This window comes from Protopterus annectens, chromosome 3.part0 (assembly GCF_019279795.1).
Source record: "Protopterus annectens isolate FY-2018-M chromosome 3.part0, PAN1.0, whole genome shotgun sequence".
Taxonomy (NCBI): domain Eukaryota; kingdom Metazoa; phylum Chordata; order Ceratodontiformes; family Protopteridae; genus Protopterus; species Protopterus annectens.
Window position 1 is genome coordinate 1,924,467,788 of NC_056731.1, and position 17,860 is coordinate 1,924,485,647.

Below are 17,860 nucleotides of genomic sequence, written 5' to 3' on the forward strand. Positions count from 1 at the left end.
CTGAGCCCTTTCTTATTTGCAGTGGTGATGGACAGGTTGACAGATGAGATCAGACAGGAAGGCTCCGTGGACTATGATGTATGCAGATGACATTGTGATCTGTAGTGAGAGTAGGGACCAGGTTGAGGAGACCCTGGAGAGGTGGAGATGTGCTTTAGAGAGGAGAGGAATGAAGGTCAGCTGGGCTAAAACAGAATATATGTGCGTAAATGAGAGGGAGGGTAGAGTAATGGTGAGGATGCAGGGAGAAGAGTTGGTAAAGGTGGATGAGTTTAAGTACTTGGGAATCAGCATTTCAGAGTAATGGTGAGTCTGGAAGAGAGATGAAGAAGAGAGTATAGGCAGGGTGGAATGGGTGGAGAAGAGTGTCAGGAGTGATTTGTGACAGACTGGTACCAGTAAGAGTGAAAGGGAAGATCTACTAGAGGGTAGTGAGACCAGCTCTGTTATATGGGTTGGAGACAGTGGCATTGACAAAAAGGCAGAAGTCAGAGCTGGATGTGGCAGAGTTAAAGATGTTAAGATGTGCACTGGGTATGACTAGGATGGACAGGATTAGGAATCGGTATATTAGAGGGTCAGCTCAGGTTGGACAGTTGAGACAACGCAAGAGAGGAGAGATTGCGTTGGTTTGGACATGTGCTGAGGAGGGATGCTGAGTATATTGGGAAAAGGATGCTAAGGATGGAGCTGCCAGGTAAGAGGAAAAGAGGAAGGCCTAAGATAAAGTTTATGGATGTGGTTAGAGAGGACATGCAGGTGGTTGATGTGAAAGAGCAAGATGCAGAGGACATGAAAAAATGGAAACAGATGATCCGCTGTGGCGACCCCTAACGGGAACAGACTAAAGAAGATGCTGATGATGATGATGAACTGGGATAATTTAGGCTGTTTTAAATTGTGTAAAAAGCAATGAACCTCAAGACCGATTCTTGTGGAACTCCTACTATGCAAGATGTTGACTGTGCGCTACACCTAGGTGCTGTGTAACCCTTAGTATTTTATTAGCAAGCTGACTCCCCATCCAAGCCACCACCTCTTATTCAAAGCCAGAAGTTTGTTGTGCTCAGTCGGAACCCCTCATCCTTATTTTTATTTTAACTTTTTGTGATTGTATTTATTTCTAGCATAATCTGTACTGCATATTATCTACTGTCTTTTTTCTAGTCTAACCTGTAGTGTCTGTGTTTTTCTTGCTTGATTTGTACTGCGAGTATTCTATATATTTTGTACGGTGGAGCTTTTCTCCTTGGGCCTCCGCTGAAAAAGGGCATAAGCTCAGTTGGACTATACCAGTCAACAGATGTCAAATAAATAATAAATGTCTGTAAAGATTGGTTCAGTTAGGGACCCTTTTCATTTTTGGATATTTTATTAGTTGCACTGTATGATGCATTGTTTTAAACCCTGTTATGGAGTGGCTTGAATAATGTATTTATTGATATGATGTAGTATTTTATTATGTGCTAACTTCTCAACAATTTCATATTTGGCCTAAGGCTCTCAGAAGCATGGTAGTCATTTGGGATAGAGTGCAGACCATAGTTAGTGACACACTTAACATATTTAAACATAGGTGGTACAGTGGTAGATGTTAAGGATAAATTAATGATATGCACTACGGGCTTTGTAATACAGCACCATTTGCAGAAATTTCACAGCAAGGGAGTGCACTTTGCAAAGTAGCTTAAGAAGCAATTGTACTTGGTTCTAAAATGAAAGGTGGAAGTCTTTTCGTAGGTTAGTAAAACTTGTATTAGTTCCTGGGATTGCACAGGTGGATTCTTTATTGTTAGTAACTCTTCTATTATCCAGGCTTTAAACTGATTCGTAACTCTGGCCATGGTTTCTGTTTCTGGAGGTGTTTTGTCAGTAAAACTTTAATGAAAGAAGTTTTCTTTCTGACCTCACCATTCATTTTGTAATCATAATTTGTTTTACTGGCATTCGGGGTGAGGACGTCATTACTAATGTAACAGGTGTATATTTTTCATAGGTCATCTTGGACGTCTTAAATTTCTGTTATTGACATAATTATGTTACACAGTTTGCAGTCATCTGCATATTTGGTTGTTCAGGCCCATTTTCCAAGAAGACGACCCCCATATAGTGTTGGTATAGTCGGATCATTTACCTTAATTTTGTTCCCTTTTTCTTTAACAATCTATGTGATATTGTCAGAAGATAGACTACAGGTGTTCAGAAGCAAAAACAGTGAAAATTAACCTTGGAGAGAAGAACTATCAATATAGAAAGTTATAATGAGAGGAAAAAAATAGCAAAAAACACTCATCTAAACCCAAGAGCAAAAAGCACCCACTGTACTTCGCAAAGCGGCAAATGAGATCTGATGTAATGCCTGAGGTGCAGTCTGGGTAAAGGGGAAGTGCCCAAGAGCAAAGTTTGTGACCACAATCTCTGGTAATGACCGAGTTGGATCTGAGGATTGGATATTTAATCCATCTGTGAGGATAAGGTGAAAATGGGCAACATACAGAACGGTATGGTTAGTACATAACTTCTTTTTTTCTCCATTATTACATATGGATTGACATTTAATGTTTTTCAATTTTCTTTTATTTCTTTATGTTGAATAGTTTCAAAAACTGTAGAAAGGTCAAGGTAAGCAGTATGTATTGTTAGCTCTCCGTTAAGTGCTGCTTTTCCTGTAAAAAGTATGACACAGGATTCAAAAGGCATCATCTTCCCTTACAGACATATTGTTGCCTAGATAACAAAAATAGCTCCTCTGCCTCATTTTTGGATAAGCTCCATTTTGGCTCTGTGAGTTTATATTTATTAATGGTCAGATTGATGGGTCTAAAAAGTGTTTGAGTTTGATGCAGTGTCTGTCCTCCTTTGTATGTACCATTGTACTACTACTGCCTTTTGCCATAGGGTAAAAACTTCTCCCCATGCTAACATTTTAATTAACTTGTTTAGTGTGATTTTACTACTATGATTCACGTAGGAAAACATGTTGGTTGTTACAGTAACACTTAAGAGTTTATTTTATTTATGGTACCAGTTGTGTCATATCTGTAGTTGCATAGGGGAGGCCTTCCTTTATCTCTGTAGCACTCTTGGACGGAATTTTTTTTGCTTATTGTGAACTTTGCACAAAAAAAAGTTTCAAACACATTTCTTGTGTCTGACCACGTTGTTTATGGATAATTTTTGCTTTCACTTTTTTTATGTGATTAAAGAATACCTTATTTTAGTCATAGTGGGATATGGAAGATTAGATAAGAAAACTGTGTGGTCTGTGTGCTCTGTCTTCCTGATTTGTTTTATAACGACTCACTGTTTGTGAATGTGTAGTACCATTTTTTATGTTGCAAATCTTCCTAATTTTTTTTGTTAAATTTACATGTGAATTTGATTCTTCATTGTACATTACCGTAAATGTAAAATGTAGTGATGATATAAAACTCAACTCGCTGAAAGTGTCCTGTTCAGAGGAGTGTTAGAGAGCAGTGAGTGAGTAGTGTAGATAATCTAGTCACTTGCAACTCCAGTAGTATCTCCAGCATTTGCAAGTTGTGTTTCGGCTTTTCCCAGTTAGGGGTCGCCACAGCGGAACTCCAGTCCACTAATGATTGGCAGTATATTTTTACTTGCCGAGTTGCCAGCCCCTGACGCACCACCTTCAACAAAGGTACGCCCATTCACGCATGTCTCCACACAGAAGACGCTCTAGCTGAGAATCGAACCGGACGTCTTACTGTGAGGCAACAATGCTACCGCAGCACCAACACCACAGTCTCCAGCATTTGCACGTAATTGAAGTAATTTATAAACACACCTAGCTGTCTGCAGGGTGACTCTAGGAGTTGGATGTGAGTCATACAAAGACAAAATACACTTAGTCAATAATGTAAGGCTACCTCAGTTAAACTGTGGCATTGTATAGCTGTGCATTATTTTAACATTTATACTTAAATTGCAAAATTACATCTGTTTTATTGGTTTTACTTCAGTATAACAGTGCCAGTTCACTGCGTCCAAGCCAAGAGATGATGTCAAAGTAATTCATTCAAAATGTCAATGTGTGCTTAAATTGCTTACTCTTGATTATTTATCTTTCTTTCTTTCTGCTTAGAAGACTGTAGGTCCTAATGAGAGCTTCAGTCAAGTTTGTAGCCCAGAAGCACAACATTTCACGATCTGCCTCTAACTATAGTTAAGATTTTATAGACCTGAAAACAACTTAGCAGTCTTATCCCCTAGTGCTTCCAGTGGTTGCTTAGCTTTACCTTGTTGTTTAGGTTGGTTCAGGGGTTGAACCCAACCCATTTTTTTTTGTAACTCTGGCTTTATTTTCACTACTTAATGTGTACTTTTTATTAGATATTGTGAAGTAAGGTGTGGAATTTTATTGCCTTGCTTACCTCTTAACATAAACTTTCCATATTGGCTGTGCTCTTTGCTTCTTTTTGTTCTGTAGTTTTCCATTTGTACATTGTGCAACTCTTATTTATAATTTTGTTATTCTTCTTTTGTGTGACTTGTTGCTTTTCTGTGATTTATGCATGCCATTTCTTCTGATACCTGACTGATAAACATACACTTTATTTCTGCCCTTAAAAAACCTGTACACTTGTAAGGTAAATTGTAGCTCCATGTGTATGAAAGCATTTGATAGGCATGTGAGAAAGCTGGACTTCAAAATGCGTCTTGCACTGCAACTCAGCTGAGAGATACAAATATGTTGATAGTCATTGCAATGGTTCGTTGAGTGATTGTAACATAGATTGTCTGATTTCCTATTCAAAACACATCATTCAAAGCCTCCTTTAAAGACCTCATCAGGCAACATCTCAAGCAAAGTTGGCAGTGCCATGATTGCTCCCCAGGCTAGTGAAAGCAGATAAGGTACACATACTAAATCTAGAGTACTTGATTAAGATTGAAAATTATTCTCATAAACACTGGCTAATCTACAATGTATGTACTGTACCTGTGTACTATGTATGATTTCTACCTATGTTCCAAATTTCAGCTGTACCCCACAAATCTATTAAGTACCTTTATTTTTAAATATTTTTTTTTGTTTATTCTCTCCACTTAACTGTTGATGTGCTGCATACCACTGTAAAAACATGTCTTTTGTAATTTGTGTGTATACTGATCATGTCTAAATATATCTGTAATTTTTCTATGTGGAGTTTTTCTCCCCGGGCCTCTGCTGAAAAAGGGCCTTTTTGGCACGGTCAGACACCCCCGGTTAACAAATGTAAAATAAAATAAATAAAAATCTGTTGCAGTATTCTTTATATTAAGGAGTTCTCTGCTGTAGGTGACCTGACATCGGCCAGTATACAAAAGTCTTTCACTACTGTAGGGTGCGTGGTATGTCTCACATAGGTTGCTCTTGTATGCAGGCCATAAAAGTGACTTACCCACACACCTACCTCAGAACGTCTGTGCTGCCAGTCCAAATGCCACCTTCAAATGTTCTGCTCACCAAATCATTAGCTGTGTTTCAGTGATTTTCTCAGTTAAGTGCCTCATTGGGAAAATCTTGTTTCTTTTGCTGCTGTCTTGTGGTAAGGTTTATGTCATCCAAAAAAGACAAATGCCATTGTGGAAGACAAATTCCTTATGGCTGGGAGGGTGGCCTAATGGTTAAGGGGTTTGCCTTAAAAAAACACAAGGTGCAGGGTTTGAGTCTCACAAGGGATAATTGGCTAGGCTTAAAATGGCTCGCAAGGGCAGTTCGCTTAGTACTAATCTATGAACCTATAAAGTAAGCCATTTCTAGTGATTGTTCTGCCTTGGGTCTACCCACAACCACAAATCCTGTCCCATTTGCCAAGTCTTTGTGCCCAAGACCTAAGAAGTAGACTTTCCTCCTTAGCCATTTACCTGGAACCCAGTGCTTAAAGTTACTAGCTAAAAACGTGATGGAGGGATCCTTGGGGCCCAAGGTCGAGTTGATCACTAAGCAGAAGGCCAAAAAGCCAAGGCCTGAAGCTTTTGCTGCGCCTCTTACTATGGACTTCTCTCCTGAGGTGAATGAGACCTCGGAGATGCATACGGTTCCTTGTTCCGGTCCACAGGTTGAGCTCGATGTTGAGACCGCCTTGGATCCAACTACAGGCACGTCCTCAAAGGCTGAGCAGGCATCCGTCTCGGATGTACATGGGAACCAAGGCTTATGATAACTGAAGGCCTTATGGGGGGGGATACTTCAAATCCTGGTGTGGGAGGAAATTCACTTGGATATTATTGAATGTAAGCCTACATCCAGCCTCCTATGTTACATGAGAGAGACCTGCAACAAAAGAAAAAGCAGAAAACTAAACACTTGTCCCCTCCAAAGGAACTTCATAGTGATTGTGAAGAATTCACCCAAGGCCTTTTCAAGGCCCTTCTGGCCCTTAAGCCCCCTTAGGGTGCTTCAGTGCCTACTCCACCTTGCACAGCCTGTCCACATAAAAGGGTTAAGGAAGAGGTTTCTTCAGATGAAGAGGCATCCACAGGAATCTCTGGCCTATTCCTCACAGATCCTTCCCCTCTAGACTACGCCTCCCCAGTTGAGGACTCCAATGGAACTGACTCACCCATGGAAGAACTGTCTTGGTGAGACCCTAGTCAAAATGAGAGATCATTTCAACTGGGATAGCACTCTGCAGGTGGGATCACACCCAGCCCTTCAGCTTACTCCTTCTGTGTTACTTGCTTTTCTAGATGCCTTCTGCCTCTGCCTCCAAGGCCCCTGATTCCCAGCCTAACAGATTTTACAACGTCCCAGAGGACTGCAAGTTCCTGTTTAACTGTCTTTCAGCAGACCCATTGGTTATTTCAGTGGCTTCAGGCAAAGCATCCAGGTTACTGCCTTCAACCTCTCTCCTTTCTTCAGATAAGGACAGCAGGATCCTGGAAAGGCTGGGCAAGAAAGTGTACACTTCTTCCACATTAGCGTTTAGAGCCATTAATTACCAAACACACATGACCAAGTTTGCCCTAGATCTCCTGTCTGAACTCTTCCAGGTCATTTCTGATTTGCCTCACTCAGAGAAAAAAAAAACTTTGCTGCATCCTTGCTTTGGAGCTTCCTCACAGGTAGCTGTCCACTCCATCAAATATAGTTATGATGCTGCAGAGGCTTCTGCCAGGGCAGTTGCCTCTGGTTCAGTCTTAAGGAGAGTCTCCTGGTTAAGACTCCAGCCATTACCAGAGGATATTAAATCTAAGCTTATGGCTGCCCCTTTGGGCAACTCTGCATTGTTTGGCCTTGCAGTTGCTAATTTATTTAAATCTCTGCAGGAAAAGGGTTTGGAATTGCAGGAATTGAAACACGTTTGTCTCCCCAGTGCCTAAATTTCAGCAAAATTACCCAGCAAAAACTGCTTTTGTACATGGGCACCCCCCCCCTCCTCCACCTAAAACTAAAAAGGATGGTAGGTGGCCTCAGCAGCCCAGGGCTGCTTCTGTAGCTCCAGCTCAAAAGTAACCCTTTCCAGACAAGCCTGGTTCCACTTTGCCAGTGCTTCTCTGTCATTCTGGGAAAGCATAAATCAAGACTCCTGGGTTCGCTCCTTCAAAAAGGATACTTTCTGGTATGGGATTCCCTGCCTTCCTTCAGGGGCACCACTCAACCAACAAAGGAACAATTACCCTCCTTTCCAGAGGTACTACTAGACCTGTGGAGACAAGGCACCATTCAGGAAGTTCCTGAAGAGCAAAAAGAAAGAGGTTTCTACTCCAGAATGTTCCTAGTGCCCAGAAAGAATAGTCCGTGGAGACATGTTTTGTATCTGTCTGAGCTCAACACCTTCCTGAAGGTACCCACCTTCAGTATGTTAACTCTTCGAACCTTTTTCTCCCTTATTCTGTCACAAGCCTACTTAACTTCCTTGGATGTCAAAGATACATACCTACACATACCCATCCACCCCAACTGCAAAAAGTCTTCCATGTTTCTCTGTGGCTTCCTGGCATTTTCAGTTCTCTGCCTTGCCGTTTGACTTTCTGCTGCACAGAGGGTATTTGCAAAATGTCTAGCCCCTGTGATTGCCTACCACAGGCTTCCAGGGCATCCAGGTTCTCCCTTACCTGGATGATCTTCTCTTTATGGCAACTTCCCCATAGGTTCTAGAGCAAAACATCCTCTCTGCCATTTCTCTCTTACAACGTCTGGGATTCACCGTAAACCACAAAAAATCCAGTCTCTTCTGCTTTCAGGATCACATCTTCCTGGGGTGCTGGTTACAGATAGACCTCATGAGGATCTCTTTTCCTCTTCAGAAGGCGCAGGACCTCATGTCCTACTTCCAAAACCTTCTGCCTCTTCATATTTCAGCCAGAGAGTTCCTCGGGGGTTTTGGGATTCATGGCATCACTATGCTAATGCTACCTTTGGCAAAACTTCACATGAGAAAACTCCAGTGACTCCTAAAGTCAGTTTGGATGCAGCATTCACATTATCTGGACTTTCTAATTCCTCTCATCCCCTGTCTGAAGAGGGAGCTTCAATGGTGGATCCAACATGTGTCCCTCAACCCAGAACTCCCCTTGCTTCCTCTGCCACCAGTCCAAGAGCTGTTCACAGACCCTTCTGATGTGGGTTGGGGGCAGCTTTCAGAAACTTGAAGGCTCAAGGGGTCCCCCCTCTCAACAAAGGGAACATAGTGTAAGGGAGATGAGGATGCTGCTGCTAGCCATTCAGACCTTTCATCCTCTCTTCCTCCCAAAACCTTTAAAGCTGTTCACAGACAATATGACAGTCCTCTGGTATGTGAAAAAGCAGGGGGAACCAAATCCTACCCTACTATGCAGGCTGGCACACCAGGTTTAGGAGCTGGCAGTCTAATATCACGTGCCACTTCAGGCAGTATACATTCCACCCAGCCTAAATTGTGTGGCAGACACCTTGAGCAGGTCCCTAACACAGTCCCATGAATGAATGCTTCAGAGGGATGTGTTTCTGGCCATTGTCCACCAGTGGGGTACACCTCAAGTAGATCTCTCGGCCTTCCCAGTGAACAGCCAACTTGCACAATTTTGTGCCAGAGTTCCACACCCTCTGCTGTGGAAGGTGGATGTCCTTTCATTCTCTTAGAAGGGGATGTTTCTGTCTGCATTTCTCCCCCTTCCGGTCATTCTGAAAGTCCTGTTCAAAATTCATCAGGGCAAACCAAAAATCTTGCTGGTGACTCCCTTTTGGCCAAGACAGCACAGGTTCCTCCTCCTCTTGCATTTAGCCAAAGGCAGTCACAAGTTACCTCACAGGGTGGACCTTTTCACACAAGACAAAGGAACTCTCATCCCTCCCCACTTGTCTACCCTCCAGTTGACTATGTGGGTGATAGGGTTTTAATTCCTTTCAGACACCTGTTCTCTCAGGGCATGCTAAGGGTCCTGCAGGAGGCCAGGAAACCCAACACCAGAAATTCTTACCTATCCAAGTGAAAGAGATTTTCACACTGGTGTCTGTCATGAAGCCAGGATCCACTTTCAGTAGAAGTCCCATTGATTTTATCCTAGTTGTGTGAATTGCTCAATGCTGGCTTGGCCTACACTTCAGTGAAGGCCCATATGTCAGCTATTTCTGTCTGCCTCTGTGTCCCCCGCACTGACTCGCAGATCTGTGGCTAAACAATTTCTTAAAGGCGTCCTTCACACTAGACCTTCCAGGATACCTATCACTCCTACCTGGGATCTTAATTTTGTACTTGAAAAGCTGACTCTCCTCCCTTTTGAGGCAGCTTCGTCAGAGTCCCTGCAACTTTGCTCCTGGAAAACTGTACTTCTCCTAGCTATAAGTTCAGCCAGACTTCTGCCTGAGCCTCCAGACCCTAATGGCCTCTCTTCCCTTTTTGGTTTTCCATGAAGCCAAGTGTATCCTTGCGTGCCAATCCTTCTTTTATGGCCAAGGTAGTCAAAGAATTGTCACTCAGCCAATCCATTCATTTACCTACCTTCTTTCTGTCTCCACATAATTCTAGTGAGAATGTGTTGAACTTAGATTTTACTTAGACAAGACCAAATCTATTAGGAAATCAGACCAGCTTTTTGTTTCCTATCACCCCAGGGCTCTGGGATTGCCTGTTTCTAAGCAGACTTTTTCCACTTGGATTTCTAAGGCTATTTCGTTCTGTTATGTGAAGCATGGTAAGACACTAGCTTCAGGTGCTTTCTTCAAGGGATTAGATACTAGTTCTGTTCTTAAAGTGGCTGCATGGACGTCTTTGCATACCTTCACTAAACATTACAAATTGGATGACATAAGTGTAAGGCAGAGTTTGCCATAGCCATACTCCATGGCTTTCTGGAGAGCTCAATTGCTTTCTTCCTCCACCCTCTCCTCATGAGCTTTTCTACTCAGTCATGTAAAGAATACTGCAACAGAGAAGAGAAAGGACATCTATTGTTATGGTAAGACCTCACACAGCTATTCTTTCTACTGATTTGCTTTTGAGAAAAAATACAGAGAGGCTTTTGGAAGTAAAAAAAATGTGGTTGTACCATGTAAAGAGTGGTAAAAATATTTTTTTCTTTTCAGAGTTTCTGTTCCTTTTCCTAAATTATTTCAAACTACAAATTAATTGTTAATTTTCCTGATTCATTACAAGTTGCAGTTGTCAAATTCAGTGGTACTTGTCTTGTGGTATTCACTGGCCTAAACTGCTGCTACAGAGAAACTGTAGTTCATGGGCCTCGCATCCATTTTTCAGGTGCTGGGGATAATCATTTGCTACAGACATTTTGCTCTGCTTTGATTGTTGATGACATCTTTTTTTCTGTTTTAATTGGTAGCCATCTTGAGAGATGTTCTACTCAGTTTTGGTATGATCAGTGCCCCACTTTTTAGTGCTTTCTTCAACAGAAGACAAACGGTAAGTTGTTAATATATCCAAGTTAAAAAAAGAATAATGGGACATGAATTTAGTATTGAGTGAGCCTACTTTGAAGTTGCTGACAATGACTTAATCAGATCCAGTATTACTAACCGGAGTATACTGAAGTTGTACTTCAGCAAAATAAGTTCATATTGAATACCTGCATATCTTGAAAAAGATAGCTTTTATTGTTTCAGTCGCGCTCAAATGTACAACTCCTAGGTGTTGGCAAGACACATCTGCTCCCCTTGTGCTGATGCCTTCAACCCCCAGCACTGTAAGTAACCACTGTAAGGTCAAAAAACCTCAAGCAAGACTGCAATATCTTGTCATATATGTAAAGGTGGGGGGATTCCCCAGCAGAAGTGTATGTAAAGGCCTTTTCAGTTTTGTTTTAGTGTGATAGATTCTGTATTTTGATGATGAAATCTAGCTACATTTTAAATATCACAGTGTTAGCTTACTACATTATTCAATTTATTCAACTCAGTAGGTTGGTATCCAGTGAACTCATTTTAATGACTTCAGGCTGTCCATAACTTATCTGTGGATCTAACATCAAATACACTCACTCCTTGACAGGTACATGCTAGTTCATCATTTCTGCCGGTTTGAATTCACCAAATTAGTTTCCACTCTCTAGGTTGGATCCAAGATGGCTGACATATAGCCGCACCCATGAGAAACTGTACAGTGAAAATTAACAAAACTCAGGAAAGTTAATTTTTCCCCAAAAAATTGATCCTTGAATCTTTTAGAAGATTTAGTAAGAAAAAGTGAATAACGGAAGAAAATTTCCCATCTGAACTCAAACCTCTGTGACTGAACATTGCTAGGATGAGTACCTCAAAATCTATACATAGCGAACTTTCTGTAAAGAAAGAATTGCGTCAAGTTTTCGCTTCTCTACAAGAGCTCGCTCTGATAATTGACAATTTTTCAAAATAAACTGGATAATCTTGAGAACAGTATTGTTAATCTGTTCTCTAAAAACTAAATCCTGAAGTAGAGGATGTGGAATATGCCTTAAATGACATTGACCAACAGATTAAAAGAAGATTAGCATCAAACATAACTTCTTCCTAATCCAAAACAGATAGCTATTAAATAATATGGAAGATCTGGAAAACATCAAAAGAAGATGTAACATAAGAATTGTTGGTCTACCTGAAAAAAAAAAGACTGAAGGTGAGGAAAAGAGCTCTTTCCTGACCTGTTGGATTCCTCATTTTCTCAACCATCAAGAGGAACTCTCTCTCAATATAGAGAGCACATCGTGCCATACAAAAGTTTATTTCTGCAAACTCCTTGACACCTCCAAAATCTATTGTAGCAAAGTTTCATTCTGAGAGTATTATTTACTTTTAATAATTCTGTAAGTCACTTTGTCTTGAATTTTATGTTTTGAAACTGACTTATTAATAAATTACTGATGAAGCAAATATCAGAGACTTGAAATAGAGCACATTTGCACTTGTGTGGACATGCCTCTATTAGAAAAATGGACTTTTGAGTGCAATATATGGAGCAGGTATTCAGATAACGTGAGAGTGGTTGCCTTTCTTTAGTGAAGAGGCATTGTGGTTTGGGCTGTCATTGTGGGATTTTGGCTTCCCTGGATTTATTCACTATATGAACGTTTAGATTAGGTTACTTCCTTTATCGCTCAAACAAGTGCTTATGAAACAGACCTTGATTGCTGGAAAGTGTGAGGTTCTGTGTTTTAGTTTTGGTTTGCACTGGAGCTGGTGTGGTAGTGTTATTGAAGCAGTTAATTTTACTGATGGAGTTATAGCCTCTTGTTTTGTTTTTGAATTCTGGGTGAAGATGTTTTTCAAGAAGGTGGTAAACTGAGGATTTTAAAGAAACTAATTGTTAGCTCATGTAAAGTGACAACTAAACTGCTGAAGTTAACACCTGCGGCTCTGAACTGGCGTGGAGACCAGTAATGAAAATACATTACTTGCCTGTTATTTTGTTTAGACCTGTCCAAATAAGTATAAGACTACAACAAGGCATACTTTGGGAATTTAGAAAATGCCTTTCACCTTACCTTTTAATAGCACATTTAATAATAGGAGAAAAAAGAGAAAAGGGAAGGGAGAGAAGGGGAAGAAAAATGTGTGGGGAACTTCCTGTAATTTTGTCACACTGCTAGCCACTCTGTGTATTTACCGGTCACAATATGTTTTCTTGTAGGGCAAGTTTGTTAAATATAGTAATGGAATAAGCAGTGAATTACTGGTTGATCCCTAGTTGCTGTTAAGATGTTGTGCGTCACAGAGGAACTGAATTTTGAGTTGCACTTAGGCAGTTCTTGGATTATAAATTGAAAAAAAAACTCTGGGAACTAGCATAATCTCCATGAAATAGCCTTTGTTTAATTTTTATGTGTTGTATGACTATTGTGATAAAAATAAGTCTTTATTTTGGGAGATACCATCACAGCAGACTTCTCTGTGACGACGTATACTTGTCAGTGTTGTTAAGAATATATATTATATAAGTCTAATTACATAATTAAAGCTGTATGCTTTCTATACTTTCTGAAGTATCTTATTAAACCCATACTAGCTCATGCTAGATAGCACAAGAAATCATTTTCATGGATCTGTTGCAGCTGTCAGAAACTTTTCTGTCAGAGAAAGGATGCGGTCATAGAAATCCAAAAGTTGTTAGAAAATTGAGTCATCCAAAAGGTCTCACCAGACCAACATGGATCCCGGGGTCTTTTCAAGATTCTTTTTGGTTCCAAAGAATAAGAAGGACCTCAGACCAACTTTGGATTTCAGCAGGTTGAACTGCTTTGTTAAGCAGACCAAATTCCGGGTGGTCTCTCTGCAGTCCTTTCTGCCTCTCTTGAAGCAGGGCAACTGGATGTGCTTGATCAACTTTAAGGATGCCTACCGTCATATAAAGATTGTGAGGTGATTCTAATGGTTTCTACACTTCTGGCTTGGAGCCAATCACTACCAGTTCCGAGTGCTGCCCTTTGGGCTTACCATTACCCCCGGGTGTTCAAGTGAATGGCAGTAGTGACAGCATAGTTTAGGCTGCAAAGGGTTTCAGGTCTTGCCTTATCTGGATAATTGCCTCCAAACCACCTCCTCGAGGGTATTGTTGATCAGAGCCAGGGACACCTTACTCCAGCTGTGCATCTCCTTGAAAATCATCAGCTATCAGAAATCCAGTCTTCTTCCTGTGCAGTCAATAGAGCGTATAGGTTGCCACGTGGAAACAGTCTGTCAGATCACAAAGCTACCAGTTTCCAGAGTGTTGGCCTTGCAGGGGCGTACTGTTTCATTACTGTTGTGCCCTTAACCCCCAGCTAATCTAGTTCTTAGGCTGTTGGGGCACATGGCAGCTTCCATTTGTTTAGTCCCCCTCGCAAAGTACTGCATGAGGGTTCTGCATTAGACATTGGTGGGGCAATGGTCTTATCAGACACATCTGATCAAGTTCCCAGTTGCATTGATAGAGGTTTTTCAGAATCAGATTAGATAATGATTGGAGTCTTCCTTGGTGTCCACAGTAAGGTTGTTTTTTCTTCCCTCTTCTCTGGGTATGAACACCACAGATACTTGTCTTCGTGGGTGGGGAGTGGGGCATTGTGAAGGGTGGAAGATCCAAGGGACCTCGTCTGATTTAGAGGTCAGTCTTCACATCAGTGTCTTGGAGATGAGGGTGGTGGTCCTTGCGTTGCAGACTTTTCAGGATGTTCTCCCCCAAGTTGTGATTTTATTTCAGACCAACAACATGTCTGTGGTGTGGTACTTGAACAAAGTGAGTGGGGGAGGGCATTCATATGTTGATCGGAGGCAATAAGAGTTTGGCAGTTGATGATTTTGTCTCAACAGTTTCTGGTTGCCACATACATCCTGGGGAGATGTGAAGATTAGCAGACAATTTAAACAGGGGCATTCTTTTTCCACACAAATGGTCCTTAAGTCTGAGAATGGTCACTTTGATTTTTCAGCACAGGGCACTCCTTGTTGTGATCTGTTCGCATCCCCTTACACCACCAAGTGCAGCAGCTGTTATTCCTTAATCCCTCCTCAGGGACAGTCACCCAGGGATGCTGTTTTGTGTGTTTGGCCCTGGGTCTCCTTTAGGCCTATCCTCAACTCTGCTGATGATAGTTTCTTCAGAAGGCAGCCCTTTGCAGAGCGACTGTAATCCTCATTGTCCATGTTTGACCCCATCAGGTGTGGTTTCCCTTCCTTAGTCCTCTTCTGAAGTGCCCACCTTGGGTCTTGGATGCCATTCCAGATCTGATCTCTCACCCAGTGAGAATTGGACCCGCTTAGTCTTCAGACCCTGTAGTTGACTACATGCTTCCTTCAATTCCCTTGATGGCCAGGAATCCCAAGCTTTCCTGTAGAGTGCTGCCTATCTTATCTTCCTCTCAGAAGCTGTATGCTAGTAAGTGGAAGTGTTTTGCTTGCTGGTCTGCCTCTAAGGGGTTGGATCCCTTTTCGTCCCCTGAAGAGGTTGATGTGATGTTGTCGTATCTCGCCTTCATTCTTCACTGGTTGGGTTCAGAACCAATCCTCTGTTCCGACTCGGCTGTTGGACACTTCTGTAGCTGCTACCTTGGTGGGTCCTCACTGCTTTCTACAAATCAGAAATTCAGTTGACATTCAGGACTTCCTTTGATTCCACTGTATTGTTGCACTATCCTTCCGTGAGACCTCCTATGAGTTTTATGTGGCTAGGGACTCTGCCCCCATGTTGAATCCAGATGGAAAAGACAAGATCAGATATGAAAGTTATGTACTTAGAATAACCGTAGATCTGTGTTGTCTCTTTCCGTCTGGTTTGACCTTCCCTCCCTCCAATCCCCACCTTTTTTGGCAACTTTCTTGACCATGAGATGACCACATCAGGGAGATCTTCCCTTTTTCCAGCCTATTTTGGGGTCCGTCTCCGTCATATCTTTTGCTCATAGAGTTTGAGTACTGTCCGTGTTGGGTGTTATGGGGCAAATTCAGTCTGAGGTAGTCCTGAGGATTGAGGGATTATGGGTAGAGGAGACCGTGCTCAATGGGCTGAAGTCTGTGGAAAGTGACTGAACTTGGATCCGATTACCCACAGGTTGAATCAGACGGAAAGAGACCGCATGGATCTATTATTGTAGTAAGTACATAACCTTTATTTTTGTTAATTATACATTTAAGCATATGTTTTCATACTTCTGTAAATATCTAAACATGCACTCATACAGGAATTTCTTGTCATATGAAAGCTTATGTCTGGTTAACGAAAATGTTCTAACAATATATGTTTAGTTTGTGCAGTTTTCAAGATATGAAAGTTGTGAAAGTTTACAAAAAATCTAATTTGGGGTTTGTGTGTATTATGATATATAACAGGATTTTTGGAAACGACTGAATGCACAGACTTACTGTAAAGAATACTCATTACTAATAACATTATCTGTACAGTTTTAATAGCTTTTATTGTTCGGAAAATATTTACATTTCTTTATCTTGTATTTTTTAAGTTTATTTTTCAGAAAATGCTCTGGAATGCAAGATATGTAGGCTGCTAGAAGTGTGACATTCTTCACATAGATGTTAAATTACTAGACCAATTTATATGCAAATTCTAGCATGGTTTTTAATTTACACGTATATAATTTAGATAAACTTGTAGATGTACAGCCAAATTTCCCATCCTTTGGATGAGATATTAAACCAAGGCCCCATGTGCCTGTGATGGTGATAGGTCAGGTGAATGTACAATGTTCTACAGCACTTACCTTAAAGAGTAGTGGAAGTTCCCTGGTACCCTGGCCAAACTTCTCCTAGTCAGTATGATTACCACCTTGAGTCCCCCCTGAAAAGAGATCATTGGCCTACTGTGGCTATCCTGGTCAACAAAGAATAAATAAATATGCTTGTAATGTTTTTCTTCCTAGTCAATAACCAGATTTTATTCACCATGTTGATATTCAGGTTGAGCAAAAGCTTTATCAGATATGAGATAGATGTAAAATTAGATGTCTTTCCTTATAAGTGTTGCAGTATTGTTTAATCTTGGGATATCTCGACGAAGATAGCCTAACATCTGGTCAGTATACCAAAACATTTACACTTTCAAGGCATTTTACATCAGGCATATATCCTACGTGGGTCTACTTCAGATCACTGAAATCCCATTTCACTGAGACGAAGTCACCTAAATTTCACAGTACTGACAACTCATTTCACTGAATCTCATTTCACCGACAGCTGACCATGCTAAATTTCAAAAGACTAAATGGGAAACCATAGACAAACACAAGCACAACACTATTGACTACCTCTTTCCACAACTTAAAAACTACTTACTTAGCCTCTTAACAGAAACTAGTCACTATTAAACCAAACTAAGTGGGGAGCTGTGCCCCCCCCCCAACTATATATACTAACTCCAGGATCACACTACAGTGAGGAAAAGGGCTTATACCTTTTACTTGCCTCACAGTACTCTACATGCTGCCACTACTGCTGAGAACGTACAAAACATCCACCATATTACTTTAGATACTTCCCATACAAATGTAAAGAAACATACTCACATTTAAAAACACTGTACCACCACTTTCTGCATAACTTTCGGTATTCTGACACTCAGCACTGTAAGTTTCAGAAATTCTTTTTACCACAAACAAGTTAAAGGCGAATAGAAACGCACATAAAGATCTATAGCTTACAATTCTGTAAAATGAGATTCAGTCAAATGAATTTTCATTATTTTGAAAATTAGGTGATTTGGTCTCGGTGAAATGAATTTCAGTGATCTGAAGTAGACCTATCCTTCGTACATATTTAATGTATGGATGCCTCATCCTCTGAACTACTTTGCCACCAGTCCGAGCGCTACCTCTGAATTCAATCTGTTCATTGAGCTTGTGCTTTTACTGAGCCTTCTAAAAGATAAGTGCCCCACTGGTGCTCCTTCCTTTCTTTTTCCTCCTCGTGTGTTTTCATGTCATCCAGGAAGGGGAAGTATGAGTGTGGGAGACAGAT

The 17,860-nt window shown here is 41.0% G+C and overlaps 1 protein-coding gene and 1 non-coding gene across 2 annotated transcripts in view; both read left to right on the forward strand.

Moving 5' to 3' along the window:
* TBRG4 (transforming growth factor beta regulator 4) overlaps nucleotides 1-17,860 on the forward strand; it is a 1,565,288-nt gene that overhangs the window by 1,238,198 nt on the left and 309,230 nt on the right. The window lies entirely within an intron of this gene.
* LOC122797494 lies at nucleotides 10,582-10,714 on the forward strand. Its single transcript, XR_006364171.1, has one exon. It is a non-coding gene; the product is annotated as a small nucleolar RNA SNORA5 (small nucleolar RNA).